We start from the raw sequence: 12532 nt of genomic DNA, 5'->3' as shown, positions 1-12532 counted from the left end.
CACCCTCTGGGTAGAAAACTTCCTCCTCATATCCAACCTAAACCTCCCCTTGAGCTGATGGCTCAACAGCTGCCAAAAAGATTTGAGATGATCACTGACCTATTTGGGATGGGGACATGTGGGGGATCTGAATAGTTCTTGGAAGTTGTTAAAATTAGGCTTGAACTTGACGTCATTGTGGTTAAGGTGGAGAGGAGCCCTTCAGTCCTGCCGTAGCTATGCAAAACAGTGGGAGTGTGAATGAGGACCAAGGGGAAAGGGCCATTGAGAGCAGAGACCAGTGAGGATGCAACAGGAAAAAGGTTTGCATTGGATTCCTATTTACTGGTGTGGGTGAAAAACAATCATAGAAGAAAAAAAAAAAAACAAGACCTGTAGCATTCAAATCTGATGCACAAATTTGAGTATTCAAGAGTAGGTTCCCTTCTCTAACCATTGCACTCCTGTACCACAGGTTCCATAGGTACCACAGGTTAGGTTTGGACCCTCGGCTAATGTCTCACAACCTACTGAGTGCATCTTTTCTGCTGCTGTTTCTAAATAATGCTGCGTGAGGTTGTGTGATGGGCTGCAGCATTGTGCATCCGTGGTTGGCTCTCAGCTCACAGGGAATCTCTCTGTTAAGGATTTCAGTGATTTTTCCAAGCTAACGTTCCTCTCAGTGTGTCCTCCATCCCCCCAGCAGGTCCACGTGCTGGTAGAGACCACACAAAGCAATTCCTTTTCAATCCTAATAGTGCTCTCCTCCCATCTGGCAGATACGATTCTTAAAAGATTTAGTAAGTGCGAGCTCTAATGATTTGTAATACGCTGTAACACTGCCAACTTAATACTTTGGCATCTTTTTATGAATTCAATCCCCAGCCCCTTTCCTACCTGCAGAGCCATGGCCACCTGAAGTCAGTGGGCTCACAGAGGTGTTCTGCAGGACTTTCTGCAGTACGTATCTTTTGTTTGCGTTGTGTTGCGCGTGAGTTTAAATCACGGTCAGTGTCAGTAGCTCAAGGCCTCAGCGACTGCCAGTTTTACACATTTTGATGCTGTTTTACAGTAACTCTTCTAAAACCACACATAGAAACCGTCCTAATTCCCAGCAGGCAGCACACACACACACCCACAAAGGATGAGCACAGAAACTTCAGTCACTCTTTCTTCTTTGATAGCAGTCCCGCATTTTGCAGCCCTAACACTTTTTACTGTATTCTGCCTTGCTGCATCTGGTGTCTGTCTTCAGTCCTGCAGGTGACAGCTTGCCAAGAGCTGCTGGGTGCTGTGAGGATGGGATGTCCCAGTGCACCCACAGCCTCAGCACCATCTCTGGGTGTCCTGAGGATGCTCTTAAGGAGATGTTGCTCAGAGTAAGGTGAGGGAAGGCGACAGAATACGCTGTGCTCCTATAGTGCATTGCTCTCGAGGAATGAATAAGTGCACTTCTCATAGACCAGCATGTCTAATTGCTGCCTGGAAGACTCGGATGTCACAGCCTAGCTCACCTGCAAAGTGTGCTGGTTTATAAAACCAGTATAAATACCCCAAAGGCAGCACCAGGAACACTGCTGCGGTGCAGCAAATTAGCATTACTCCTGCGTGCAGCACTCCGACCTCCAGAATGTACTTTCCCTTTGGATTCACAGTGATATTTTTCTATTTTCTTTCTTTATGCAGCAGGTTCAGCCTCCACCAACGTTCATGCTGAGCGCTGCCTCTCCCCTCCTTAACCGTCCCTTTGCTTTCCAGAAGCTCACTGATCACTGCTCTCTTTGCTCTCCACATGGGTTCCAGCTGCTGTGCCCTGAAGGCTTCTCAGGCTGGGATCCTTTCTCAAATCCATAGGACAGCAGCAGCTTTCTGCAGCAGTGCCTGTTTCCATAACCCCTCTGATCTCCTGCTACTTTCTGTTCCTCTCTCCATCACAGCACTGACAAATGCCTTGTTTGTACCCGTTTCTTTTCATTCTCCTGATGTTTGTATAGCGATGTGTGTTCTTCCTCACTGCGGTCCCCAGCATGGATTGCTGATAGGGAAAAGAAATTCATGTTTTTCTTGTCTCTGCTGCAAACAATGCCCTTGAGCTGAAGAGATAAAACCAGCAGTGGGGTGTTCTGTGCTGTGTGAACTACCAGCACCGGGGCAAAGACAACTTTCTTGCTTTTGTTTGGATGTGAGCAGGAAATTCTCTACGCAGAGGCAGTGAGGACCTGGCACTGCCCAGAGCTGTGGGTGCCACATCCCTGGAGGTAGCTGAGGCCATAGATAGGCCCCAACCCATGGCAGATGTGGGGCTGTGGGCTGTGAGGTCCCTTCTCACCCATCCATGCTGTGGTTCTGTGATGCTGTGGTTTGTCTCTACAGCAGGAGTCACTCCTGTGGTTTCAGAGAGCAGGTCTCACAGCCCCAGTGACCAGAGCCATCCTCTGTGTATGTCACACCATGGTAGCTTTGCATATTGCTGTGCCATCTGCAGTCGCTGCTGCTCTGACATGAAGCTGAGCAAACTGCTTTGGCTTTGTGCACCTGGTGGCCTTCCTGCCATCCCAGTGCTTGCTCCTCACCATAAATACAAATGGAGCTAAGCGAGTGCTGGGGCATGCTGACCCCACAACTGGTCAGTTCTGCTGGAGGAAAGAGCACAGCCAAATGCTGGGGGAAAGTGCTCATATTTAAAGCTACTCACATCAGAAATTCTCCCGTTCAAGATGAAACAGACATAAATTGGCCTAGTGATTTCATAGTAGCAAATCGTAACAATAAAAAAAATCATTAAAATCTTATTGGATGTGTCTAGGGCCACCAGTGGGCGATTGCCTGTCTTATTAACCGCATTAATATCCTTTATGAAACAAATTTCAATTTCAGCCACGGTAACTCCTGCGCAGCATACAAAAAAGATGATTAAACACAAAAAACAAAGTGTGGCTTTTGAGCAGCCACTCTGCTGCATTTCCTCCTGGGACTGCAAGGGGACCAATGCTGGACCAATCATCCAGTGATGATCCCAATACACCTGAAGCAGCACGGCCTCGGCTACTAGCAGGTTCAATAGAACTGCCCTGTTCCCAGATCTCATCCAAAACACAGCTCCTGTTTGTACTTCAAAATAGATCTTTATAACTGTGCCATAATGCTGCACTGGGGAGACGTTTCCTGGTAGCGGAAATGCAGTGGGGAGAAAATATAAATATATTTGTAGCCGGTTAATTTTTTTTTTCCTAAAGTGTAGAGAATGGAGTTCAAATAATTTTCAATCACAGCCTCTTAATTTCTCCTTCCTTGACCTTCTTGTTCCATTTGTTATCTAGTTTTATTGTTTCTTCCCTCTGCTTGCTGGGTTGCTGCAGAAGTCTGGTTCATCCTGCACAGTGTATTCATCATGTTGGTTCGGGTCATTAATCTCTGCTTTTCCTTCAAAAGATAATACATGTTTAATGGCTCCGTAATGCAATAGGCAGTAAGGCAGAGTATTTGACACAAGTCTGAAGGGCGCTAGAATAATGCGCTTCCAAATTTATTTAGATATCTGTATTTCCTCTGAAAGATTTTCAGTGGTCCTTCAATGATCTAATGGGCTTGTATAGTCTATGGTTGTTTTGAGAATAGAATTAAATCTGCCCTCCTTAGGTAAAAAGTCAATAGCTGATTGAGAGGAATGAGAAAATATTTTTTTCTTATTATATTCCCTATTTATTTACTGCAGGACTTCCCATGATTTCCTCAGTGCCCTCATGCTGCAGCTCTTCTCCAGGCTGGGATGGTCGGGGTTTCCTCTGCATCCATCTGACGTAGTGGCATCTCAAAGGCTGTGGGCAGGTGAGATGGGTACTGGGAGCATGGGGGGCATAGCGGAAGCTGGGACACAATTCACAATCTGTACCTACATGCTGAATATGTACACGTGCACTGTAATGCTGTAGTGCAAGAGCTCTGCTCTGAGCATGGATTGCAGCCCAGCAGCTCGGGTTATCCCAAAAAGGATGGCAAGGACCAGCTTTAAGGCAGGGAAAAAGATACAAATGGGGATGCTCAGCTTGCCAGCTGGTGGATTGGAAGGGGGAAGCTGTGGTCCCTCATGCTGTCACCTGGCAGATTTTAGATTGGATATTAGAGAACATTTCTTCTCTGAAAGAGCAGTGATGCAGCGGCGCAGCTGCCTGAGAGTGCGAGGGTCAGCATCCCTGAAAGTTTCAAGAACCATGGAGATGTGGCACTGAAGGACATGGGCAGTGGGCATGGTAGGGTGGGCTGGGGGTCTTGGAGGTCTTTTCCAACCTCAACAATTGTGTGATTCTATGACTGCCGTGCTCAGAGCACACCGCTGGTCCCCAGGCATGATTGATTGTGTATCATCAGTGGGGACATCTCTCTGTCATTACTGCTACTGCAGGGAGGTGCTGGAGGGCACACCATGACCACCAAGACTCAGACTGCCCTGGAAAGATGTAGGAAGCTGTGCCAAAACCTGCTTAAATTTCCCCAAGAGATTGGTTGCCTCAGTAAACGATTCAGGCTACGCCTGGGGCTAATAGTCAATATACAGCTATTATTAAACTTTCATGTTATTTCGAAGGTAAACAGCATTTTGTTTTGTTGCGGCTTTAATTGAAATTAAGGTCCGTAATTGGATAGTGCAGAACAGCCTTTTGTTTCAGGAACATGATAGGAGTGAATCTGTCTCTTCTCACAGAGCAGAGGCTTGCTCTTATCTGCACTGAAAAAAAAAAGAAAACAAAAAAGAAATGATAGTTATTGTGAAATAGGTCACATGGTAGAAAAATGTCCTCTGCTTCCTCAGGTGTCCCTTGATTCCAGGAGGGTGGTATCAGGGGACAGCAGTGTCCATGTCAGATGTACAGAGCTGAGGGCCAAAGGGTAATTAAAAACATCATGAAAGTAATTTGGTCGTTGAACCTGCTGTAAGTCCTGGGCATCTTAAGGAGCAAATACCGCCATGGTTTTTTCCCCTCAGGAATACAGTGCTAACAACAGCTCGTCTATGCTAAGCCCCGACTGCTCTCAATTTGAAAAAAAGCCTGTAGCCAAATCTGCTGCAGTTTTATAACACGACCGCTATTAATGTCACTGTCCAAACAGTTTGTAGCTTAGGGAAAAGAGAAAACTGCAGTACCAGTCCATTTGTGGGACGATCAGAGGAGCAGCACCAGGGCCATGTCTCCATGCCTTGGAGGGACCTGCTGTGCCATACAACCAGCGCGTTTCCTCTACTGATATACAGAGTTCATATACATACACAGGTATGCATCACTGTCACAAAGACTGCAAAAGGATTGGGGCATCTAATGCCCCAGTGTCACAGCTGGGCAGAAGTGGTGGGGTCATGGTTCCTGGAGGTGTTTCAGAACCATGGAGGTGTGGCAGTGAGGGATGTGGGCAGTGGGCATGGTTGGCTGGGCTGGGGTTGGGCTCGGGGATCTTGGAGTGCTTTTCCAACCTGAGTGATTCTGTGATCTCTCATGGAAGGACAGGCTGAGAGAGCTGGCACTGCTCAGCCTGGAGAAGGCTCGGGGGGATCCCATCCACACGTATAAATACCTGATGGGGGCAATAAGATGGAGTGCTGCCCCAAGGGGGCAACAGGACAGGAGGCAATGGACAAAGATGAAAATAAGACAAAAGAGACCAAAAATTCCTGTAACAAACAAACCAGCAAAATCAATCAGGAAATTACACTTGTACATAAGAAAACCCTTTTTTTGAACTGCCACCATGTTGGAACATGGGAGCAGTTGCACACTGAGGCAGTGAATTCTCTGTCCCTGGAGATGGCCAATGCTGGAAGCACTGGACAACCTGCTCCAGCCAGCCCTGCTCTGTTTGGACCAGACATTTCTCCAGAGCTGCCTCCAGACTCAGTGCATTTATTTTATGTATCTGTAATGATTCTATAAACTTTGTTTTTCCAAAAACAGTAGCGGGTTTATCCTGCACAACTTTTAAATCTGGTAGCTTGCTACACTTTGTAGCTTCGTTTAGGTCCATGGGAAGCATATTCCTGTGGATGAAAGAGATGCAGTGTTTATTAATCTGTCCATTTTACATTAGCTATCTGGGCAAAATGATAGGCATTTCTTATTTGAAACTTGTTATAGAGAAACATATGGTCACGTACATGAAGTGAGAATAATTTCAAGTTTGAAATTCCATCTAGACGCCAACATGAATACCCAATAGCAACAAAGGAAATTTGAAAGCAGTTTAGACTAAGCCTGGGGTATAATAATCTGCAAATGAAATGCAAATTCCTCTCAGCAGGAGTGCAATATGCTGTTGTCTCAACAGGGGTACTATTTACTGTTGCTTTGGAAACGTGCAGGAGGGAAGCATGGGCCATTGCTTTGACGGAGGGTGAAGGCAGCTCGTACCTGTCTTCTGCTTGACTTCCAAACCTGGCTTTTGGAAGTGGGCTGTTCACCCTAATAATAGGATGAGTTGTGCAATAATTAATTGTAATTGCGTTCATATAAAGCCCTGTGGAAACCTCTGCCCACTTCTGGGCCTTCTCTCACACATCAGAACTGCCTTCCTGATTCCCAAGTTAAAGCCATCTTAGAGATATCCTCATTGAGGAGCGATGCTTAAACACTCCTACATTTGTCAGAGCTGAACTATCAGTGTAGGTTTGACATCCCTCTATTGCTGCTGGATTGCTGGTAAGCAGCCTGACGGCTCCTTCATCCACAAACATTCCTCCCTTCAGCTGCTGGTACACAGCACTGTGCCTGGAAACCTTTCACACCTCCATCTTTATGGCCACCTAGAAGGATCGTGTAACTAGAACTGCAACCTGCAGCCGACAGCAATAGAAAAGGAAATTAGTATCCTGCGTTTAATTAATATTTGTACCGAGAGAATTGTTAAAATCTAGCCAGCTGTTACCATCCCCTTTCATTACTTTAAATGTTGATAACATTTGTCTCGTGTACCAAAAATACTTCAGCAACCAAAGCGCTCATGAAGACCGATGGTGGAAAGTGAAAGGGATCACATTTATCACAGCATCTAAGCTGCAAGTGCAGTAAGTGTGGATGGGTGTGAGTTCTACTGCACCGTAGAACAGCATCCATACCCATGCTCAGTGCTTCAATAGCCTCAGAAAGAAACTGGCTCCCACATTCAGCCTACAGAGGGGAGGGGAATCAACTCTTGGAAAGGGTAGATAACAGCAGGACGAGGGGAAATGGTTTGAAGTTGAAGGAGGGCAGATTGAGGTTGGATGTCAGGGGGAAGTTGTTTGCTATGAGAGTGGTGAGGTGCTGGAACAGCTGCCCAGAGAGGCTGTGGATGCCCCATCCATCCCTGGAGGTGTTCAAGGCCAGGTTGGATGGGGCCCTGGGCAGCCTGGTCTAGCATTAAATGAGGAGGTTGGTGGCCCTGCCTGTGGCGGGGTGTTGGAGCTTCGTGATCCTTGAGGTTCCTCCCAACCCTGGCCATTCTGTGATTCTGAGAAACCGAGCTCATTTCTTAGGTGACATTAATTGTCATTTCTTAACTGATCAGGCAGAAAAGTCTAAAGAATGGTAACAACAAAAGACTGTAGGGAGATATGCTGTTTTAAGCATGTGGAGGATCTTCTAAAATTAATTTCAATTTAATTTAATTTCTTTAATGAATGTGGCTGCTAGAATGGAAATAGAGCTCAGTTTTCTACATTTTCTTTCTGAATCTCTTAGGTACTGTAAAAACATGACATTTTTCATTGTGCAGTGCTTTGCATGGCAGAGATTTTAGAATAAATAAGTGTGTTATGCCATCCAGTGTCATTAAGTGTCATAAATCATCAGGATTGCTGTTTGAGAACTGGAAGAAGTAGGTAATATTCCATAAAGTTAATTTATAAAAAAGGCTATGAACTCTAGTATTGCCTGCTAAATTACTCCATTGACACCAAATACTTTGTGTATAAGATTAAAAAAAAAAAAAAAAGAAAGAAAGAAAGAAAGAGAAAGAAAAATAGATGATAAAACAAACCCAAAGTTGTTACAGCATGGCAAAGTTCATCATCGTGTGTTTGAATATCGTACTTCAGAATTTATTTCCTTTGATGCTAAATAGCAACTGCTTGCATGTCTAACGTTCATACCTCTTATTGCAGTTTGGCAGGTGCTTTAGCTGAGGCAAACACCCTCTCCATCTCTCTGTGGTTCTACGGGCCCAGGCTCACAATGCAGCGGAGCAGAGAGAGTTGGTGCTCTGATAGGTCTGTGTTCCCATCCATTGGTCATCACAAAAGCTCACACACGGGCAATGGGATGCTGTGCTTCCCTTCTGTTATGACCATTTCTTCATATCCACAGTGCCTGCTCTACTTCAGCCAGGCAGCAGCAGCACATACAGTCACTGACAGCTCCCAATGAAGTAAGAAACTCTTTCCATGTGACTACCAAGTGCCATGAGAAAGCAGGTAGTTTAAGTTAATATTCATAACAGAGAGACTTTAGGCAATGCGGATGTTTCCTTCTTATAACCACTCCATTTTAACAGTTCTGTATTGCTGCGATTCGCACTCCCTTGCATTTAATAGGCAATAATTTCTGTTTTGTGGTACATTACTTATCACATCTATCAGGGTAATCACACAGACTGGTGGCTCTGTATTTATAATCCTGCTCCCACCTTAGAGCAATACGGCTATTGAAACGTATCTGTCTCCTTAATATCATCATTTCTATAAATACAAACAACAATCTTCCCAAATGCAGATAATCCCCATCAATGTAATGACATTTTTCCAACTGCTTCACTGAATTATCATAGTACAAGAATGCTATGGCCATTGGAAAACAAATCTTCAAAGGACCTCAGGAGGGAGGTCAGTTTTTTCCATCTCCCTGCTCTGAGACACGACCAAGAGCTGCTAAGTTTGTTTTCATCAAACCTAAGGTAGTATGGTTAGGTCGTGGTTGGACTTGATGATCCTTAAGGTCTTTTCCAACCTGAGTGATTCTATGATAAAGAAATTCTTTAGTACCAGCACTAAAAATGATTTCCACACAGCCACACATTAGAACGTCTCAGGTAGTTTCATTATCCACACAGTAAGAAAAATATTTAAGAATACTAAATCCAGGACAGTCCTTTGCAAGGCACATTTCCTTTGCCTATTGATAACCACTTTCCAAGTGTGTAAGTTGAAGACCCATCAGTAGTCATTCATCCAAGGGAATATCAGGTGTGAGTATGTAAAAAGTGCTGCTGGAGCCAAAGCAGCGATTCCTTCTCTCCAATTACTCTTTTGATAACACAAAATGTGTTGGCTTGACACTATGAGAAAAACACACTGGATGTTATATCATCTCGCCTTCACCTAGCACTTATAAATAGATTGCTAAACAATGCCTCAGTGTCATTCTTTGCAGAGGTTATGCTGGTAAGTCTACAGCTCTGTCTCCTCATCTGTTTCTCTCTTTTCAAAGAGAGGTCGTGTGTTTGTTCCTTTCTGTACTTTGGGGGCCTCACCTTCCCTGTCTGAGTTTCCCACAGTAGACATTAATGGCTCAGAAATTGGTATGTTCAATTCCTTAAGCATTCAGGTGGATTTCACCAGGTCTTGATTGGGTTGAATAAATACAACCCAGATAAATACTGTTGCACCAATCCTGAATGGTGTAGTTGACTGCTACATTAATATTTATTCTCAGGAACAACTTATTAGTATTTGTATTTTTTTCTATGAAGACTGAGAAAAAAAACTTTCAAGGCTTCATGTTTTTTCTTCTTGCTTGCAAAATAACAAAACTACATTTTTCTGTCTTTATTCTTAGTGTTTTACTGCTACTTTCTCTTGTGTTCCTTCCAGCTATAATTAGTTTTGATCCTTATTTCTCCTGTTTCTTCACCTTTTGTTTTTCTTCCATTGCTTTCTCCTTGCCCTGGGGTTGAGAGGTGGTGGGTGACTGCTTGCACAACCACACGTTTTCCAGACCTCCTACAGTGGCAGAGAAGTCAGAGCCAGGAGTGTGGCCGTGGTCCCATCTGTCTTTAGGAGTGCGGAAGTTGTAAGTACAGCTCTGTCTCTTAAGGGAGGTGGTGGGGTCACCGTCCCTGGAGGTGTTCAAGGGCTGTGGAGATGTGGCACTGAGGGACGTGGGCATGGTGGAGTGGGCTGGAGTTGGGCTTGAGGATCTTAGATAACTTTTTCAAGATGAATACTTACATGGTTCCACGTCTCACTCAGCACTGGGCATCCATTTCCACCTTCCCATAGGGGACAACTACATATCCATAGGGGATAGCTAGGGCAGGATTGGCCTTCACATGGGAGCAGGCTCCTTCAGAACAGGGATTTGGGTGTAGTAATTATGTTTTTCCTGAGCACCGAAATCAAATTCCTTGCTGATACCCTCTTTGCCTGATTTGTCAAGAAACTGTCATTTGACTGGCAAATTAAATAGAGACTTTTGTTTCATTTTCTCCATCTCCTCAGGACATTTTACTTAGTAAGATTGCGTAAATCCTCTAAATGAAAAGGATTTTGTACAGTGTTCTTAGCATTTGTTTTTCCCTCTTTCTCTCTTTTCTATCCCGGATTAATTAATTAAAATAAATAACTTCATTATACCAATCGAATAGAAAACATATCCTCAGGATATCATTGCTTCATTCCATATATTCATTGAATTTGGCCTCAGAACCTCAGTTGGCTCATCCCGACTGAATTCCAGAGGCAGATGCTTTTCAACTAGCACGGATCTGGCTACCAGCACTGTTCCTCACACATTTTTATTTGAATGTGAAAAAACTCTCCAGCCAAACATACTTGAAATTCATACAAAGGCCTCATAGTTACCAAAGTTCCATTACATAAGTTAACTTTAGTAATACTCTTTCCATTGCCAGATTTTAAAATTCACACCTCCTAAGACTTAGGAGGGAGTTGTCATGTCTCTTGTATTAAAACTGTATGACATTAATATATAATTTAACCAAGAGTTTGACTGTTCCTTAGTAGTTCCAGTAATATCAGCAGTGACATTTTTTGCATAAATCTTCTCTACATTTTAACGCTCAGGAGAAGTTGGAGGAGTTATTATGTATAATACACCTTGTTTTGTATGTTTGAACAGTCAAAGGATGAATCTGATTCATACCCTGAAGGCATTCATCTATTAAAATGCCAGCGTAATGGATCTGAAAGCTTTGGCAGTGAGAAGAATAGGAAATTTTTCCTTTTTTTTGAGCGAGTAAGATTGTCCTTTCCTGAATATGATGGATCGTCCAGAACAGAAAATGGGAATTGATACCTAAGATTTGGCTTTGTTATGGTTAAGTGAAATTTATCTTGCTCTGCAGCAGGAGAAATTATTGTATTTTTTCTTGCAGTGCATTTAAGGCAGCTGGTAATTTAGGAAAGAAGATACAAATTCTCCCGGAACACGGAGACAAAAAATTCCCCCCCGTAGGTGACCGATTACTGTGGTTTTCTCCAAGTTAAAAGAAGGTTTAAATATTGACTGTAGTGAATTTATGGACCTTTGTATGGAAAAAAAAAACTATGCTTCTATAATCTTTAGACAGCTTTTCATATAGTTTACACTTGATTTTTGTCTGTAACAAATTCATTTTTTCTCTGTTTTATGTTAACTTGGAGCATCAGTCTGGCTGATAAGAATGTGATTGATCTATCACGTTTCTGTAACAGCAAGTGGACCATTCTTACTATAGACAGAGATGCCTTGCATTTCAGAGGGGAAAAAAAAAAGCATAGGTAATACACATCTCCAAACCATGGACATATATTTTGCTATTAATAATAACTTCACTCAGAGATGTAACTGGATAAATACAGGAAGTTTTCAAATTCTAATTCCTTAAAAATGAACGAAAACTGCACAGCAGTTTCTCCATAACACTCTCCCTCCTTTTCACTCTTCTTCCACTGCACGTCCTTAATTTTTCACTTCTGCTGTCATGCGGGTTGTCTGTGGACCACAGTCCTTTTGGGCACACACCTGCTCCGCCACGGAGAACTTCTCTTGCTCCGACCCTTGTTGTCCCCCCTTTCAGTTTCCCCGCTCCAGATACCACTGATGTCCAAGGAGCAGACTTCATAACACTCCTAGCAACCCGTGTCAGTGCTCAGTCACCCAGATTTTCACCACCCATCGATGACGTTTCTATCCCAAAGATGGGCATGGCTATTTAGAATTCAGAAAGAACGCTAAAAGCTATCAGGGAAATAAAGCATGGAGATGAAGACAGAATTTAGAGAAGCTGCAGTTGACAATCAATGTCCTAGCACAGATCTTGATCTGGAAATATCCTCAGGAAAAGAATGTAGTAGTCTAATAAAACCCTTCCCTTGCCACATTTAATATTTCACTCTCCATCTTCAAGTTCTTCAGACCTCAAAGACGCTGGCCCAAAGTTAAAGCTGATGCCATTCTTTCTGAAACAGTGCGATGGGGGTAATAATTCTAATGGAAAAATGAGATTCCATTTAATGTGTAGTACCAACGGTAGAGACTGAGGGCCAGTGAGAAGCAGCAGGTACATGGTGATAGATCCAACCTTGGCATAG

The 12532-nt window shown here is 43.6% G+C and overlaps 1 long non-coding RNA gene across 3 annotated transcripts in view; it reads left to right on the top strand.

Annotated features, from left to right (window-relative positions):
* The window catches only part of LOC149917962 (uncharacterized), a 28044-nt gene extending 16570 nt beyond the window's left edge, over positions 1–11474 (top strand). For 2 of the 3 annotated variants that reach the window (XR_016467383.1, XR_016467385.1), the window contains exons 3-5: positions 3695–3807; positions 9936–10010; positions 11335–11474. This is a non-coding gene — a long non-coding RNA (uncharacterized LOC149917962). Of the gene's footprint in view, positions 1–3694; positions 3808–4381; positions 4523–9935; positions 10011–11334 lie in introns of those variants that run through there. The other variant, XR_016467384.1, reaches the window with a different exon arrangement.
* Positions 11475–12532: the final 1058 nt, after the last annotated feature.

Source organism: Phasianus colchicus, chromosome 5 (assembly GCF_987193195.1).
Source record: "Phasianus colchicus chromosome 5, bPhaCol1.hap1.1, whole genome shotgun sequence".
NCBI classification, from domain to species: domain Eukaryota; kingdom Metazoa; phylum Chordata; class Aves; order Galliformes; family Phasianidae; genus Phasianus; species Phasianus colchicus.
Note: the sequence above shows the minus strand (reverse complement) of the source record. Positions and strands in the feature narration are given on the sequence as shown.